At 46.6% G+C, this 18714-nt stretch overlaps 1 long non-coding RNA gene across 2 annotated transcripts; it reads left to right on the plus strand.

Moving 5' to 3' along the window:
* Positions 1–7468: 7468 nt before the first annotated feature.
* LOC123354682 lies at positions 7469–12394 on the plus strand. 2 transcript variants are annotated; one of them, XR_006574813.1, is made up of 3 exons: positions 7469–7483; positions 8470–8699; positions 10529–12394. It is a non-coding gene; the product is annotated as an uncharacterized LOC123354682 (long non-coding RNA). The 2 variants fall into 2 exon arrangements; XR_006574812.1 differs by lacking the exon at positions 7469–7483 and adding an exon at positions 8360–8374.
* The last annotated feature ends 6320 nt before the right edge of the window (positions 12395–18714 follow it).

The following is an 18714-nucleotide window of genomic DNA, read 5'->3' on the forward strand; positions in this document are numbered from 1 at the left end:
GTCTCCATGGAACTGGTTACAAGGGAGGCACAATACATCGGTATATCCCCTAGGGTGCAAAAAGTGTCACAAGAACTGACCCACAAAACGGTGCAGAGTCAAGAATGTTACCGCTGTGGTAAGCTGGGTCACCAGGCATCAGAATGCTGGTGTAAGGACCTGGTGTGTCGACACTGTGGCAAAAAGGGACACATGGAGTATGCCTGTAAACAAAAGAAAAAGAGGCCTGTGGTCTGGCCGACAAAAAGAGGAACCTTGCATACCCTAGAGCAGACCCAGGATGATCAAGGTGACACCTCCTCACAAGAGGAAGTGCCACTGCATGTTTTGTCTTTGGCAGCGGGCTCACATGAATACTGGGTAACCCCCTTATTGGAGGGCAAACCTATATGCATGGAACTAGACACCGGTGCAGCTGTCTCGCTGGTTCCTGAGACTGTGTATAAGGAAAAGCTACAGCATCTTCCGCTTAAGGCAACAAAAACTGTTCTGAAGACGTATACAGGTGAAGCTGTGCCCATGTTGGGCACTATTGATGTTAAGGTGGAGCTCAATGGACAGGCGGCTAAATTGCCACTGTTTGTGGTGAGAGGTGACTACCCAGCCTTAATGGGTAGGTCTTGGCTTGGGAAGATTCAGCTGAACTGGGCAGAAGTGCACCGGATGACTAAAGAAGAAACCAGTCTAATCCCTATACTAAGGAAACATGCTGCTGTTTTTGGAGATGATTTGGGAAGTATGAAGGGAATCACTGTGACATTGAACATTAAACCTGGCAGTCCACCAAAATATCTGAAAGCCCGAACTGTGCCATATGCCATCAGGCCAAAAGTTGAAGCAGACCTGGAGCGCCTGGTCACCAATGGAGTCCTAATACCAGTTACCCATAGTTCATGGGCCACTCCTATCGTTCCAATAGTGAAGAAAGATGGCTCTCTCCGGATTTGCGGTGATTTTAAAGTCACTGTCAACCCAGTGTTGTGTGCAGAGCAATACCCGCTTCCCCAGCCTTTCTAATGATGGGACGACAGCTGCGCACTTGCTTTGATCTGCTGAAACCTTCTGAACCCAGACAAACTGTGCAACGTCAGCAGCAATATCAAGTCATCAGATGGGCACCCAGAGCAAAAGACCGAACCTTTAGCCCAGGACAGCCAGTTTTGGCTCGGAATTATACTTCCAGAGCTAAATGGGTCCCGGCCACAGTCATCACTCAAACAGGACCTGTTTCCTATACAGTCCGGACTGCAGAGAATCTTACCTGGCGGCGACATGTAGATCAGCTGTTGCCAGGTCATGCCAGTCTTCAGGACCCATCTGCAATTGAGGGGTCTGACTTCACCCCTCCTGGTGAGACACCGAATCATGAGTCACCTGTTCCTGACTGTTCTCCTCCATTACTGCCGGCAGCTGAGATACCCCTTTGCCCAGCACGAGCTGATACCACTTCCTCACCTATTCGTGCTGCGGACCTTGAGCCCCTAGTACTTTCGGGTGCAACAACACCAGAAGTTCGCCGTAATTCACCTAGAGACAGAAGGCCTCCTCATCGGCTGGATCTTTAGTTAGGGCGAACCCACGGGTATGGGGCAAAATAATCCCCAGGGTTTAGCCGGGAATGGAGGCAGTCTACCCTCCTTCTCTAGTTTCGTGTGTGTTTTATTTAGGGGATGTTCTTATTAGGGGGGAGGAATATGTTGTGTATTTGGTTGTCATGGGTTTTGTTACTATGGCAACTGAGTTAGACTATTAAGGGATAGCTCAGCCGGTTTCAACCGGCTGAGTGAGCTCTCTGTACATCTGTAAATAAAATGGAGGTTTTGGTTAGCTGCCTGCTCTCTGGCCTCAAGTGATTGCTTCCTACACCGGCTGCCCCAAGGATATAACATGGGCTAGCTTGGGCAGCTCTGTGCTTAGCATTCGGGAGTTGGTGGCTCCCGTTTGAAGGTGCCTGTCTCTCCCTATTCATTGCATTGGTGGATTGCTGTGTTGTTCCTGTGACTTTCTAGGCATCTAAAAGTTAGGTGCCATGATGCTGAATGCTGCAACGCCCAAGTCCCTTTGTGGATCTGGGTCTAAAACTCTTCTGGCTAATTCCCCTGAGAGAACTGGAAAGGAGCCTCTCTGTAGAAGGAGCATTGGGCTAAATTCTCTGCTGGTGGCGTAACTCCACCAAAGTCAACTGAGCCCTTGGGGACTTTGGCCTCATGTCCGAGGAGGCACCGCTTCCATTTCAGCCTTGACCAGGTCAGCGTCCCAGCTGCACAGGAGGGAAGGGGTGAAGGGAAATATGTTGTTTATTGAAGCGCTGCCCTGACATCGCTTGTATCTAAACAGGTTTATTGCTCTTCCTCTTGTACTTAACCCCTCATTTTACCTCAGAGAAAGTGGACTAGGACTACGTGCCACTAAGCCATGTTCCCCTGCCTGACTCTCTTGGGTAATTTACAGTTAGTTTGTTTAACCTCCGACTCATCCTCGTGTTACCTTCTGGGATAAACAGATTCGACTGATGCCCTGAGGACACTTCACAAGGCAGGGATGTGGGTCAGGGGTGCAGGTGACAATCTGACAGGAGTACATCCATTCAGAGCCAGATTTAGGGGCAGGTGACCTGGGTGCTGAGCTCAGGGTGCTGTAAGATATTCAAAAGTTTAACAAATGTGTGTGTGGGGGAGAGGGGGCGCTGAGGACACTCCTCACCTGCGGCACCATTTGTTCTAGGGCTGGCCCTGCGTCCCTTGGCTTCTGTGTTCCATCTCCTCCCTGTGGCCCCATCATAAGGTGAGCTCGCCCTTGAAGGGAGCTTGGGCGTAGCTCTAGTTGTCCTGGTTTTCCTCTGAAGGGTGGGGCTGAGCAGATCTTGGTGAAAACCTGAGCAGGGGGAGCACAGGCCTGCCTAAGAGCATGAGATCAGGATCACCTGAGTCCAGGCTGGGAGCACGCCTGCTGTAAAAGGGGCTGGCCGCACACTCTCTGTTTCTGAGAGTGCCGGGGAAAGGGAAGCAGGTGGGGAAGTTTACACACTAACTAGGTGAATGGCTTAGGAGAGACCTGCTGGGAAGGGTAGCAGGACTATCCTGGGAAACCCTAATGACAAGGGAAAGCAGTATGGCCAACCCCAAGCATGGAACACCACAAGGCCCCAAAAAACACGACAGGCTTAAAAATCAAGGGACTTTAAAATAATAATAATTATATACGCTGGGTCCTTTTTCTTTGCTTGCTGAGCCTGTTGCGTACACTCAGGTCGTGTTTTTCAGGGTTCCCCCCCAAAACCATGAGGGCTAGGAACTTACTTGCCCCCTCTCCCCACACCCCTCCAAAAAACGGAAGCTGAGATTCTCACATCATCAGGTGACTTCAGCAGGTGGGACTTTAAGAAAACACCAGATATTGTGACACTCATGTTTAAATTGCAAAGATGACAACAAAACAGATTATGCTTAGCTGAGCCAAGTGAACTGGTTGTCGTTGTTTTGTTTCTGGCTCAATAAAGCAGGAATCGAGAGTGGGGGATTAAATTGAATCACCTGTCATGGGTGTGTGATGCCTCAGGGGACTAAGAAGGAGGGGAACTGAGGCACAGCAGTGCCCCCAGACTGGGGTGAGACTGGTGCCCAATCACCACACACACACACAGGCTCTTTTCCAAGGTGGACCTGGGAGGCTCCCTCAGGAACTGCCTTATCATCTGTGAACCCCCCAGGTTGTTCTGCTCTGAGAGACTGTTAATAGTAGCATGTTGAGAGCCAGAGGGAAGATGTCCAAGCTGGCTGTGGGGCCGTGAATGTGCTTTCCTTGGAAAAGACAAAGACAAAAAGACCTGCAGCCGCATCATCTGCTGGGTTAGGTTTGCCTGACCTACTATAGTAATATACAGGCTGAAAGGCACTGACCAAAGGCCAAAGCAAAAAAACCCCAATGCTCTCCTAAGGGGAATGCATGGTTACTATGTTAATAGGTACCCAGCATTTGCAGTGTTAGTATCCGTACTGGTATTATAGTAGCAGCCAAGTGGGCTAGGCATTGCACAGACACATAGAAAGGCACGATCGTTTCTCTGAAGAGCTCCCAGTCTTAAAAAAAAAACAATAAAGAAACAGACTGTCCAGGTCTGTCTGTCTGTCTATAGACGCTGCTTTCAGATCAGCTCTGCACACTGCACACCTGTTTAAATCCATGGGATTTTTCTAGATTAAATTTCTTCTTGGGTACGGCTATTTGTATGTCAGTAAAGAAAACTACAGTGAAAACTTTTTGAAGAGTGACAGGAAATCTCAAAAAAACTCACATGTACTGTAGATGGAAAAGCCCTATTAGATCAGTCTAGTCCATGGGCTACTGTGAGATTGTCACCCTGTCTGCTCTGTCTAGTCCCGTTTTAAATGACTTTGATGGTGCCAGTTAGTTGGAGACTGTTGCACATTCTGAGATCTTATTAAGGCATTCTGGAGATCTGTCTGGGTTATAGCCATTAAAGGCCAGCACTACCTTCCACTGTAGGTAGACTTTGCTTGTCTTGGAACTCAGTCACAATCAGGGTTGAGCAGAACCCAAGGCAAAATCCTAGCAGACAGTCAGTCACTTGGCCTGCTTATACCAGGGACTTGCATAGATGCAACTACCATTGTGATGAAATCTCCAAGGCCTTAGTTTCATCTCATTGCTTCAGTGGGGAAATAAGCTTATGAGGATTACAGTATCAATCCTTGCTGAGGCTACAGCCTTTGACGGACCCTATGGAAGTGTTGACCGTGCAGCACTTGGCCACAACAAGCATTCACACAGGCATGGACATGTATTATCACTCCTAGATCAAGCTGCAATAACAATGCCTGCAGCCAAGCAATGTTCCCAGCATAGGAAGGGGAAGATTCCCCCCCAGAGAGGGGAGTGTGCTGACTATGGGTCAGCACAGGAGCACAGTAGGTTTCCAGCACACAAATCACATTGGAGAGATGCAGGAGCAGCTCAGCAGTGAAAGGCAGGACAGAGCCAAAGTACTTCCTTAGATTCCATCACAAAGATGTTCCTCAGGCTTTACTCAGTCATCAATAGCTGCACCAGTGCAAACCCCTAGTTTAGACAGGGGCTTGCTGCATTGTTTACAAGTTGTTTCCTCCTGCTTGGAACCCACTCTTCTCTTGGGGAGAGGGGAGGAGAGGAGGTCTTAAAAACCTGGGTTCTGTCTACTCTGCATGGTATGTTTCATGGGCACTTTCATGGAGGCAGGGATCTGCCTCAGTATCCTTGGCTAACATTTCCAATTCCCTTCACTATTGTGCAGAGTTCTGACTACTATGCTCCACTCCAGAGGAGGCTGCATTTTGTTGGTGAAATGGGGAACCCAGTTTTTTAAGTTGTGAACACACTCACAGAGTGTCATCTGCCTGGAATTCAGGTCCGTAGCACTTACAGCTTGTTTAGAAATTTGGGATGAAAGGGGCTATGGAAATTTAAACTAGATGTTAATATATAATATATGAATATAGCAGCCATTAGCTGATTTCTGTGACATTGAATCTTTCAGCCAGCCAAGCCCCTGGAAAGGGGGGTCTGCAGAACTTCCAAGCACAGCTAATCTCCACCGTCCCTTCCCTATTCTCCTCGTTCAATGTCAGAAAACTCCACCTCACCCTGTCCTGGAGAACAAATCCCACAAGGGAATTTCTTGAGTTCAGAAGACCACAGCACTTCCTAGAGCCTTGGGAAAATGAATCAGGAGTCTTGCCAAAGCCAGGGGGCTGTAGGGTTGTCCCCAATGCCTATGTACCTCGTGCAGTGGTTGCTCTGTTATATTCCTCTGAGCACTGCTTTAGCTGCAACCCGTTTTGCCCCCTCGTCTGTGAGCAGAAGGCATGTCAGAGTAAGACAATGCTTACTTGTGTGTGCTTTTATTCAAAGAGTTGGGATCAAAGATCACATGCCCTGAAATCCATATCAGAGTGTGATCGGAGGGCAGCCAACCAGTGCAGTGTTAGGTCATGTAGTAAATTCTCTGCGGGCTTGAGGAAGTGTAGGGGGCAGGCAGGTGTGTTGCCGTGTTTGTAGGATTTGTTGTTGCTTTCCAAAAGACAATGGGACTTGTCAGCCTCGTTTGGACATGTGCCATAATGCAGTAGCAGTTCTGCTGAGGCTGGCACCCCAAGCGCTGTGAATGATTCGACACATGTCAGAGTTGGGCATGCTCTTTCTCCCTAGCGAGGCCAGTGGGAGTCCGTGGGTCAGCTGGGAGGAAGAGCAGTTTGACTCTCATTGCCTCCCTAATATAAACATACATTCGTCTCAGCAGCACAATGAACACAACAGCCAGGTTGACCTCCACAGGTGCAAAACTTCACCCCTGCCAGCCTGAGGGTGAGCCACTTTGCTGTCACATGCAGTCAGCGGGAGCCCCCATAAAGTACAGTTACAATCTCTTGACATCTCATGGTAGCATCTGCATCTTAATGTTGCGCTGCTACAATTCAATATAATCATGTACTGGAGCAAGACACGATGTTCTTGTCTTGACTGCCTTTCTCTTCCTGCTGTTAAGTGGTTGAGGAACTCTTCCCTTCCTCCTCAGGGGCATAGGGAATAGCAGAGGGAATTGAAGGAGGAGGTGGGATGATGACTGAGTGGGTGGGGAGTAGCAGTTTTATGGGTGGGGCACTAGACAGGGACGCAGGAGATCTGTATTCGGCATCTGCTTTGCCACAGATTTTCTGGTCAAGTCACTTCATCTCTCTCCACCTCAGCTTCCCCTCTGTAAAAGGAGAACAATAATATTTCCTTTCTTCCCTCCCTTTGTTTTGTCTTTTGAGATTGGAAGTGTGGATTGCCACGGACTCGCAGGGGCGAAAGAAAAATGCAGGCCTGTTATTTACCAGGCTGCACGTGGCAACAGACTATATTGGTAAGGGATGCAAGGAGAGTGTGGGTCACAATGCAAACTGCAGACACACACACACACACACTAAACTTAATCAATTTAAAAGTTTTACTGGGGATAATTACAAGGGGTAAGGGAGCAGCGTATGATTAGCTAATAGAGTTAATGAAACTTAAAACACACAATGACTAAAATATCTACTAACAATATTTATAAACAAAGATGCAGCATTTAGTAATAACTGATACTTACAAATACAAACCAACGCATAACGACCGGCAAACGTAGAAGCTCTATTTGAAACACGTGAGCTGAGAGAGAGGCTTCGAGGTGATCAGGCTCGGTTACAGGTATACACAGGACACACGGGTATACACAGGATACACGGGTATACACAGAATACACGGGTATACACAGGATTCGTTTTCTTTCTCCTCTCCCTGCCTGCACATGGCAGGCAGGCCATAAAGTACCCACTATGACATCATAGAAGTGTCATAGGGGACGGGGCCCAAAACCTGTTTGTGTTCGTTTCTGATTGGCACAAGCAAAGTTTACACCATGTAGGGGAGCAGGTGCCTTAAAGTCTGGCTTCGCCCCCAAAAGGTGAGGAAATGCATATTGGTTTAGAATGCGTTCAACACTGAATGACAAAAGAAGAGGCCAGGGCAATACCGGTATGGGCAAGTTCTACAGGATGCAGACAGGAACTCATCTCAACAGGAAGCTCTTTGGAGAAGGGGCTGCCTCTCAGCGTGTGTCTGTGCAGCATGGAGCACCGTGGACCCTGATCTCAGTTGGAGCCTATAGATGCTACTGTAATATAAACAATAACTCGTGGCTGCTTGAAACCAGTACTTCCCCGCTGGTTGCAAAGTGCCTGCCCCCAAAAGAAAAAGAAATGCTCAAGCCACAGGTCATGATGGGTGGTGTAAACCAGAAAAAAAAACCTATAGAAAAAGCCCCTGTAGATAACTTGCTGTTAGGTCTGTGAGGAGGACGGAAATTCCATTTTGCAAAGGGGTTTTGTGGTGTTGACAATGGTGTTGACATTTGGCTTTCATTCCAACTTTGAAATTCTCCACAAAAGAAAATTCTTGGCTTTTTCAATGTATATTACAATCTATCTTATAATACAAAACAACAAAAAATATGGAAATGGAAGCTAAAAATATTTTGTTCTACAAATGTTGAAATGGGACAACTTCCCCCTCCCTTCCCGAGGTTTTCTCCACAATGAAATGGCTGTGAAATGGGCATTTTGAGAAGCAGTTCCGTTTTGATGGCACTGCTGTCTCTGATGGAGAAGTTTTTCTGAGCAGCTCTACTTTTTATAACCTAAGACAGCTGGAAGCTGAATTGCCCACTCCTCAAGAACAGCGTTCTGTTTTACACTATCCAGAGTTGATTAGCAGTGCAGTCGCACCCCCCACCCCCATACAGGATTCTAGTCTGAAAATCCTACTAGATTCATCACAGAAATTTAATTTGAAACAGGTGTGTAGCTTGGTTACAAACTCAACCCGTAGTTGATGGGGTGGGATGGGGAAAGGAGTCTGTAAACTCACGCAAGTGCATGCTTTGCTCAACAGTATGTTTCCCTTGGTTACTCCTCCCTCCCCTACTGCAAGATTTAACAGAGGAAGCAGTGTTACTATTCTTCAAAGCCTTCCTAGCTTCAGCAATAGAGAATTTAAACAGGAAGCTTCTGAAGATGGAGACAACTCAAAGAAATGTCCCTACTTACCTTGCCCTGTCGATCTTTAACTTGTTGTGTTGCTGCCTCCCGCTTGGAATAGCTGCTCTCATCTTTTCTCTCAGAGTAAGTTTGGTATTTATTTAAGTGTATTTATTTTTTCGTTGATACATTTCCAAACTTTGATTTACAAAGATGGTCTTAAAATGTCTGTTACAGAGAGAGTTGGAGAAGCTAACCCTAATTTTCAATGCAAAGGTGTTTAAACTTTTGGATTTTATTCCCAGAAGTTATAGGGAACAGTGCAGTTTTCCTTTAGCAATTTTCTGGGGCTACTTTAAGCAAGTTGTGGGAATTGTTGCTTCCAAAGTTGAATCGACTGGAAAGGGACGTTTCTCTTGAACTGTTGCTTTGCTGGTGGTGTTGGGTGTAAATGAAGGATATGCGTGTGAGCACTGGAGTGTGGGCTGTTTGTGTGCCTTGTGAGTGGAGAGACGCAGCGCTGACTTCTGTGTCCAGTGTTCTGACCACTAGCTTAAGGATGGGGATTTTCGCCTCCTTGGGACAGTAGCTGAGGACCTTTGCCCTGGGGTGATCAAATTCTGCCATGAATGTCCTTGTGACCAATGCATTCTTAATCCTCTTTCTGTGTATTCACATCACACAACTAACCATGTAGATAGATCCACAGTTATGAATATGTGCTGGGACAATTCTGGGTGTAAACAGAGGACATCAGTCCCTGACAGCACAGCTTCTTTCATGAGGAGTCATTAGGAATTGCATTTTTGCATCTATACAAATCATTTGCACTGGTTTTTTCCCAGCTCTCAAAGATACGGAATTTTATGGGCAAATCCGTCAGTGAGCTGATGTGCTAAGTAGGAAAATTCCTCTACTTGAAACCTTTGTCTGTGAAAGGTCGTTTTTTTTTCCATTTTATTGAGATACCCAGCTGATGTGTATTTTCTTCTGAGCAATAACCAAGTGGCGTATTGAAGCTGTCATTACCCTAAGAGACTTGTTGATCAATGTAGTAAATACACGGGGATGTTAGGAGCCACTAGGATAGGGATAGATAAGACAGAAAATATCATAATGCCAATATATACATTCGTGATACACCCACACCTTGAATACTGTGTGCAGTTCTGGTTGTCTCATCTCAAAATATATATATTAGAATTAGGGGTCTGGAACAGCTTCCATCTGAGGAGAGATTAAAAAGACTGGGACTGTTAAGCTTAGAAAAAAGATGACTAAGGGGGGACATAATAGAGGTCTACAAAATCATGAAGGTTGTGGAGAAAGTGAATAGGGAAGTGGTACTAACCCCTTAACACATAACACAAGAACCAGAGGTCACCCAATGAAATTAATAGGCAGCAAGTTTAAAACAAATATGAGGAAGTACTTCTTCACACAACACACAGTTAACCTGTGAAACTACTTGCCAGGGGATGTTGTAAATCACCAAAAGTACAACTGGGTTAAAAAAAGAACTAGATAAATTCATGCAGGACAGGTCCATCAATGGCTAGCAGCCAAGATGGTCAGGGATGCAACCCCATGCTCTGGGTGTCCCTAAACCTCTGACTGCCAGAAGCTGGGAGTGGACGACAGGGGATGGATCACTTGATAATTACCTGTTCTGTTCATTCCCACTGAAGCACCTGGCACTGTCAGAAGACAGGATACTGGGCTAGATGGACCTAGTATGGCTGTTCTTATGCGCTTTAAGCTATGTTGGTCATGTGACAGTTAATCAAATGACATGTGGTAGGTGAGAGGAAGACATGAAGCTGCTTTTTGATTGTTTCTTTGTAATTCCTATGTCCTTGTGTATAATGACATCACACGGTGTGTTGGACGGGAGCCCTTTGGGGTGGGGTTTTATAAGCCTGGAATTTAAATAACTGTTTTTATGGGTGGGGTGGGCTGTGCTTCCCTTCCAGGTAGAGAATGCAGCTGGGACAGGTGACATGGAGCGAGCGTCCCAAGCTTCCCGCACTGCCCGCATACTGAATATCATCGGGATTGTCGTAGGAGTAATTTTCCTCATCATTATAATTGTTGTCGTGGTAGTGGGAAGAAGCGCCAAGTGATAGAAGCCAGCGTCACCTTCAAAAAACTAAGCCATACTATTGTTAGACAGAAGGGAAAAGGAGAGGGATAGGAAAGAAAAGAACTAAGGTGCGGGAAAGGAAAGGGCACATAAGAGTATGTGTCTATGTGAGGCACTAGTTTCGCGTCCCAGGGAGTGCTCAGGGGTTAGCCAGATCTGGTGGGCATGGTGAGGTCATCTGAGGTCCCTCTCTTTGGCCTGGTCTGGTCAGGACATCTCTTGGGATTGGGACAAAAAAGGCACAGTGGAGTCACACTAAATCCCAGAAGACCATGGAGTTGGCAGCCATGATGGTGACGCTCACACCTTCCCCTTTTCTCATCTTCCAGTCAGCTAGCATTCACATCTCTCCATCCCTGATTTTCCCTCAAAAGTCTGTTTTTAAAGACCCCAAAAGGAACTAATGGGTGGAATAGCCCGTCCTCTCATCTTTTTGTCCATCAATTAGGCCTATTTTCCAACACACCAGATCGGGTTCATTGATTTCTGGCCTTACACCCCTTGCTTACCAGACATGATGTTAACACAATCCTTGAGTTCTATCAGGAGGCCTTTTTTGTTTAGACTAATTCAGTCTTTCTGTTTCCCTTTTGTACCTTTTCTGATTAACATTCATTGTTACAGGTTATTGGAATATTTCTTAAATTTTTATTCACTTTCCCACAGATGAGCTCACAACTCGGGTAAATTTATAGGCCCAGTTTTTACAACAATGCTGACATGAATGGTAAGCAACGGCTCCTGTATTTGTTTCCTGCTCTGCCATTGGACAGATGCCCTTTTACTATGCTTCTTCCTTTGTAAAGGTACAGAATGGGGAGGTAGGTGGTATTAGGGTTGAATGCACTAGCCTGATACCTCTGGAGAGATGAATTCAAATCCACTCTTAGACCCTGATTCAGGAATGTGTTTAAGCTCCATTAACTTCAATGGGACTTGAGCACATGTTTAAGCACTTTACTGAATCAGGGACTTAGTTTCATTAGATTTTGGATTTAGAGTCTGATAGGAGTCTTGCCGCTGGCTTCAATGGGAGATGAATTGGGTTCATAGTTCACAGGTGGCTGAGTCTGGTAGGTCTCATCCTAATCACTGCTTATTTATATCCCAACCACCATCACACAGTTCATCCAGGAGTTGGAGTGTCAGGAGGTGCTATTGGACTGGACTGAGGTGCCATCAGCACAGTTGGAGAGGGCCAGGACTGTCGTGTGACAGGTGGCAATTTCCTGGACAAACGTTAAGCTTAATACATTTTGGAGAGCATTGTATTAAAAATGCAATTGCTTATGTGCTATTGTGAGATTGTGTGCAACTTCTCTAGGAGGAGGGGGTATGCTTATATATTTCCTCCACTTATCAGCCCTTTTGAAGCTTTGCCCTGGCAAATCCATTGTCTGGCTGATTACCTATTCACATTTCTTCCAACTGGATTTTCCAAGGACCCAACAGACAAAGAAAGGATTCTTGAATAAATAGCCTGAGTTTAAACTGATTCAGAGCGGCCTTCATTCTGATCCAGCAAAGGGACAAGGCCTCTGGCTCACGGAGGGTCCCTCTCTTTAGGGCAGGGTTGGAAGGACTGATATCAACTAGAGCCCTTGTGGCGAGAAGGGAGGAGGTGATCTCTGGCAAGCTTATTACCGTGCATGTAGGTTCTTTTAGTGTTTTTAATGTTTGCTGTGTAATACTTTTACCGTAAGAATAAAGGTGCTTGTTTAGAAAGAGCTGTGTGGTAATTTATAACTGCGGGAAGTTACACGGTTATCAATCTTGGCGGCAGAAGCAAAACAGGCCTGCTTAGTTAGACTGTCATTTGCTGGAAATAACGCAATGAAGTCCGGGAACTGTTTAGCCTGGAAATACCCGAGTCAGGCAGGAGACAGAGGCAGGGCTCCACCTAAGAAAGGCAACAGCTATGGTGTTGCATCACAGGAGCAGGAACAGAGCCCAAGCAGAGAGAGACAGCGTGTGTGTGTATACATCTCCCTTTATTCATTTCCCAGCATGCTCTTATATACAATATGGTAGTCAATCAATTACTAATTGATTAATCAAATCAACACAGCTGCAGCTGTAACCCATAGGGTAATTATCCTACACACCTGTATCCTATTTACAATTAGCTGGCCAATGAGAACAAGCCCAAGGCCAGTCCTTCACACACAACTCCCAGCATAATCAGCTCAGTATCTCACATTCTAATCCCACATCTCCCCCCTCTAATCAAAAATAAAAAGGAGGGAAAGGAAAAGAGGATAAAAAACATTCACAAGACATTTCCAACTTATAACAACATAACACCACAATCTATCACAAACCAAAATTAAAACTTTATACCTGTTTTCAAAAGTTACTCTGTTTTGTAGATACGATCCTTAACATATAACCCCAAAACATCGAACAAACAAAAACAAGACACAACAGACAAAATGATGTAAATTCTGCAGGCTTCCCCCCTCACTGATCCCTCAGATGTCAGGCGATCAAACTGACACTGAGGGTGGGGGGAGGTCCTAGACACATCAAACCACATAACAACACAACAACAATTCTGGCCAGAAAACAGACAACACGAAACATAACAACAACACAAGACATAAATTTTAACTCTAAATAATAAACACAAAATTTCTTTCAGGCACAGCAAAAATCATTTCAAACAAGTAACTCATTCACGGAGGATCAAACAGGAAAAGTCCTGACAGAGCTAACAAACAGTTCTCCTCCGGGGGCTCTGGTTCCGCGGCGCCTGGGCGCGTCTCGTAAGGCTCTCCGAAAGATGCAGCCAAGGCCAAACCCACTTCGCCGGTATGCACCTGGGACCTGCATCAGTGGCAACACACGCATAACCCCTGCCCCACGTTAGCAAGTCAACTGGTCCTTTCCATATTTGCTGCTGATAATCAAACCATTTGAACGAGGGTCGGGGGGCCGCACCCTGCTCTTCCCCAGTCATCCCGCTGACATGTTTAATCGCGGGGGGCACCTGGCTGTTTTTACCAAGATGTAACCAATTAAGCACGTGAAGAGCTTTCAGCAACCGAGCGGCAGGCGTCTTATCCAAGGCGTCTGCCCGCTCACTGCAAATCCCCCCTTTCTGTCTTAAGAGGAGCGCCTTCAGAGAGGCATGAGCACGTTCAATAATAGCTTGTAGTTTGTCTGCTTCAGCCTGAAGGGCTTGGACAAGCAGTTCTTTGACTTGTAGCTCTTTCTTAATTTCACTCAGCTCAAGAACAGCAGCTTTATAATGACGACGGTCATGCGCTGCACCTACTTTGGCTGCCGCAACCTGCTTTTTAAGGTTATTAACTTTTGACTTTTCTCTTTCTAAGGCAGTCTGTGAGGCTTGAATAAGTTGCCTCATTTGCTGATCCTCCTCCTCTTTACGCTTTAGGACTGCTTGAACCCGGAAATTCAGCTGCACCAGGTCTGCCTCTCTCTTTGCTAGTACTGTTTCGGGGATGTTGCTGTGCTCTCGCAAAGCAGTGTTAGACTGACCAAGACCAGTGAGCTTCCCCCGTTCATGTTCCAGTTCGAGGGCCAACTTCTTGTTTATTTCTTCTAAACGTTTTATCTTCCTCCTGAAACCTCTAGATTCCTGAAGCTCCTGGCTGGTGAGTGAAATTACTTCTTGCAGCTCTGTCTCCAACATCATCTTACTGTGGCTAACAGCCTGCAGCTCTATCTCCAAAGCTTGAATCCTTTCATGGGAAGCCTGGTTATTTCCCCCATCAGCGATTTGTGCCCGTTCTTTTTGCACTGACTGGAGGTGGCTTTCTAACTCCACCATCTGCTGGTGAACCTGGGATACTTCCTTCTGAAGTCTTGAGCGTTCAACATCAATGGACTGCTTTTCACCTTGAAGTTCCAGTAGCTCCCGTTTTAATTCTTTCACTTCCAAATCCAGCCGCTTCTTTGTAGATTTCAATTCACTAATCAGCTGGTCCTGTGAACTTGCATCTCTTCGATAAGCTTCCACCATTACCTTTTGCTGTAGGAACTGCTCCTTTACTTTTTGGGTCTGTTTCTTCAGGCTGGCATTTTCCTGTTGCAGATTTTCCACCTGGCTCAATTGTGCCAAGATTTCTGATGCTGCCTCAGTACTTTCACCTAAGAAGTTTACTCCTTCATCAAGTTCTTCTTTGCTTGCTTTTGCTGCCTGCAGAGCTACCTCTAAGACAATCTTCTCATTCTGCAAATATTGGATCGTATCATTCTTGGCCTCAAACTCCTCCAGTCTTCTCTGCGCGGTGAGCCATACTGGACTCAGGGAGAAAGCCTCCTCATCGCCCTGAGTCACCGATTTCCAAAGCTCACAGCCCAGCCGCTCCCAAACAGTTTTAACGGAAAGTCCCCTTCTTCGTCTCCACCACAACAGGCGGGATAACGCATCAGAGGGGAACTTTTCTCCCCGCCGCTCCGTGATGCGTGTCACCGTCTTCTCCTCTGTTGATGCAGCGGTTCCCATATTAACTGCTCACCTCTGAGCTCAGGTGCGCCTCCCTTTTCAGACGCCCTGCAGCTTGCCGCTCAACACTGAGCTCAGGTGCGCCCCTTTTTTTTTTTTTTTTTTTTTTTTTTTTATACCAACGGGTTATTTCTTAGACCTCAAAGTCATGTTACAAACACAAGGTAAAATCTGCCCCATGCAACATGCTTCACTTTTGTTTCCAAGTGTAGATTCACACGTCAGAAAAATATTGCTCCCTTATAAACTCTCACACATACACAGGCTGTTGGCTGGCTGACTTCTGCCTCTTCTCCTCCACACACACGGATTTTTTTTTTCCAGGCCTTTCAAATTGCCTGTAAGTAACAAACGCACGTAGCTCCCGTTCCTGATCTCTCCTCTCTCTGCCACGCTCCAAACTTGCCAAAAGGGAGCCGCGCAGACACTAGTTGAAGATTCACTGAGCGCACCCAGGCTGAGCGCGGCATTTCTCACTGGAGCTTTTCGGAAAAGCCCTTGCAAAGGCGTTTTGTTTTTGTTGCAGGTGACACCAGAGCCCTGTTAGACTCCGCTGCTCCGGGAACGCCGCTCCAGCGCCTGTGACAAGCGCCTGGCAGGGACGATACCGCAAGGCATCAGCGCTGGCTCAGGAACAGGGGCCAGGTGGGACCCGAGCCCCCCTTTCTGTCTTAGCCCCCTGCCCGCTGCGTCTTCACAGCGCCGGGAAGTTTTCCGGAGCGCGGCTCCTCCGCCTCTCTCCCCCTCCTGCGGCAGGGGATCTCGGACGCCGGGTTTTTTTTTTGTTTGTTTTGTTTTTCAGGCCAGCGATACCATGGCCCGCAGCTTCTCCACCATTTGTTACATCACATCGGGGTCACCATTTGTTGCATCACAGGAGCAGGAACAGAGCCCAAGCAGAGAGAGACAGCGTGTGTGTGTATACATCTCCCTTTATTCATTTCCCAGCATGCTCTTATATACAATATGGTAGTCAATCAATTACTAATTGATTAATCAAATCAACACAGCTGCAGCTGTAACCCAAAGGGTAATTATCCTACACACCTGTATCCTATTTACAATTAGCTGGCCAATGAGAACAAGCCCAAGGCCAGTCCTTCACACACAACTCCCAGCATAATCAGATCAGTATCTCACATTCTAATCCCACACTATGGGAGGGTTAGGGGTGGAAGCCACACATCCTTTCAGAAAGATAAAAATGAAATAAACACTTTTTTTTTTTGCAACATCAACTTGATGCAGCTATCTTTTACTCCAGCTCTTCTTGCATGGCTGCCAAAGAGAGACGCCCAGGGCAAAAAACGGTCAGATTAAAGTGACTGCACGCAATGGAATATTGCAGCTGATTCTCCAGCTGCCGTTACAAAGTGTGGCTATGCCTATGCCTATGGTATCTGCACATTCAAAAGAGCCAGAAACGAGCATTTGCCACATGTTTGTAGCTTCCATAGTTCAGAGTCAGTTAGAGGATGGTTGGCTTTTTCCATACAAAAATCCTTATTTTTAATCAATATGCAAGGTGACTTGTCTAACCAAGAGACCCCTTCTTAGTGGTGCTCTCATGCTCTAGGATTTACAGAGCTGAAGTACAGAACCTGGGATCCCTCAGGGTCCAGTAAAGCTCTCCCTGCTCCTGCCATCAATGCAAAAATCTACTGGGGTCAAGTCTTCAGCCTCAGATCCATTTTCTTTTCAGGGCTTCTCAAAACCTTTCACTCCACAACATTTTTCTTTCAGAGGGCGGAAAATCCCTGTGCTCTAATGGAGCCCCTGCTGCTTGGTAAACATTCAGATGGGGAGACTGTATCTCTGTTGCAATCACTCTTTCCTATGCTCCAGGAAGCGTGTGTATTTGTCTTTCTTTCATGAAGCATGAGTTACGGTAATTAGAAAATAGGGGCTCTAGTCTGTGTGGTGGGAATGGCCTGACTCCGTTGAAAATATTGCACATAAGAATCTCCCCATTCCCAGTCCTTTCTTTTCAGACCATTGCGAATTACAGTAATTTGGAAGAGAATTTGGGTGCTGGTGTGTGTCTGGGAGGGGCCTCCCCCATGCAAGCTTTTGAAAGGGTATTTACATAGGCTGGAGATATGAGTGTAATATTTTCACAGACCCTTGGGACCGTTTGGGGCTGCTCCTTGCCTTACAAGCCTGTTTAACCTAATGAAAAAGCCCCCTTGTGGGCAACTGGCTGGCTCTGGGGATCAGTAGTGGACTGCGGAATATTTCCCTAGTATGATTCTGTCTGCCTCAGGTCAAGAGTAACCAAAAGCTGCTGCTGTCTGGTGGTGCCCTCTGTGAAATCCTTTGATGGATCTCAGTACAGTTACCAGCAAGCAAATGTGCAAAGCCAAAGGCCTCATGGCTGCGAGCCCTAGCACAGAGTGTTTCCAGGACTGTTTTCTAAATTCTTAGGCAGGAAGGAGAGGATCTATGTATGGGGAAAGGTCTGAGTGCTGCTCACGTAACGTTGTACCTTTTCCATAGATAGATAGAGAACTCCAGTAAATACCCGAGGGCTGCCTCTCTGGCTCATCTCCCCAGCATTAATGCTCCTTTGCCCAATCCCTGAACCTACTGGCTACAGTCCTGCACAGATGGAGAAAGTGAGGCATAGGTTGTTTTGAATACAGCAGTTTCCCTTCAGGCTAATCATGCACTCCCAGCCCAGTTAATGGGAGCCGTGTGTGGGCACAGCCATAGCCAGCCCAGTGGACCTGGTCCAACTAATTCTAAACAAAGCCGTCATTTCTCTCCAGATTCCACCAAACTGTGTGACACCACTTTGAGAGTGTCACGCAAGAGGGTGGGGTGTTTTTTCCCCCCACAAGTTAGCAATTGTAACTTGGAAAGAACAATCTGCTTTTGATTGGATAGACAAGGAGAGCTTTTCTCAAGCTATTCGCATCTCTGGTGTCAACAACTGCTCTGACTTGCAGCCAGGGCTTAAAGCGGCATGAAAAGAATGCGTGGGGTTGGCAATTCTATCATCTGCAAGCAGCAGTGCTTAAAGCGTCTCCCCAGGTTGGTTTCAGTTTTTGGTTGGGTTTGTGACTCCCTTGAGGCGCGCGCGCACACACACACACACTCTTTCAGCACTGAGTGTAGCTGAGCTGTGATAGACTGTGACCTCCTTAGGTTTCATAAACTAAGCAAGGTGGGGCCAACACTGTCCTGGGATGAGAGCCCTGTAAAGACAATGAGAGGCTGCAGGGAGTCACCTGCCTCCCCCTCTGTGTTATAGAAGTATTTGTTCAGGATGAATTAATAAAGGTCAGATGAAGCTTGAAGCCTGGATTAGGCAGTGATTTTGAACCCAGATGATCTGCTTTCTGTTGATCCTCACCTTGGACATCCCCAGACCAGTGCTCTTTGCTATGCCCTGAAACGCTTTCCACATCCGCTCAAACCAAATCGAAGTCTCTCCCTCATGGCATTGCAGAGCACTACTGCTCAGCCACCCCCTTGCTAGGTAGCTTGTCTAAGTTCACCTGTTGCCACCAATGGAAATAGCCAACCGGTTCCGTTCAAGGCTT

Source organism: Mauremys mutica, chromosome 22 (genome assembly GCF_020497125.1).
Source record: "Mauremys mutica isolate MM-2020 ecotype Southern chromosome 22, ASM2049712v1, whole genome shotgun sequence".
Taxonomy (NCBI): domain Eukaryota; kingdom Metazoa; phylum Chordata; order Testudines; family Geoemydidae; genus Mauremys; species Mauremys mutica.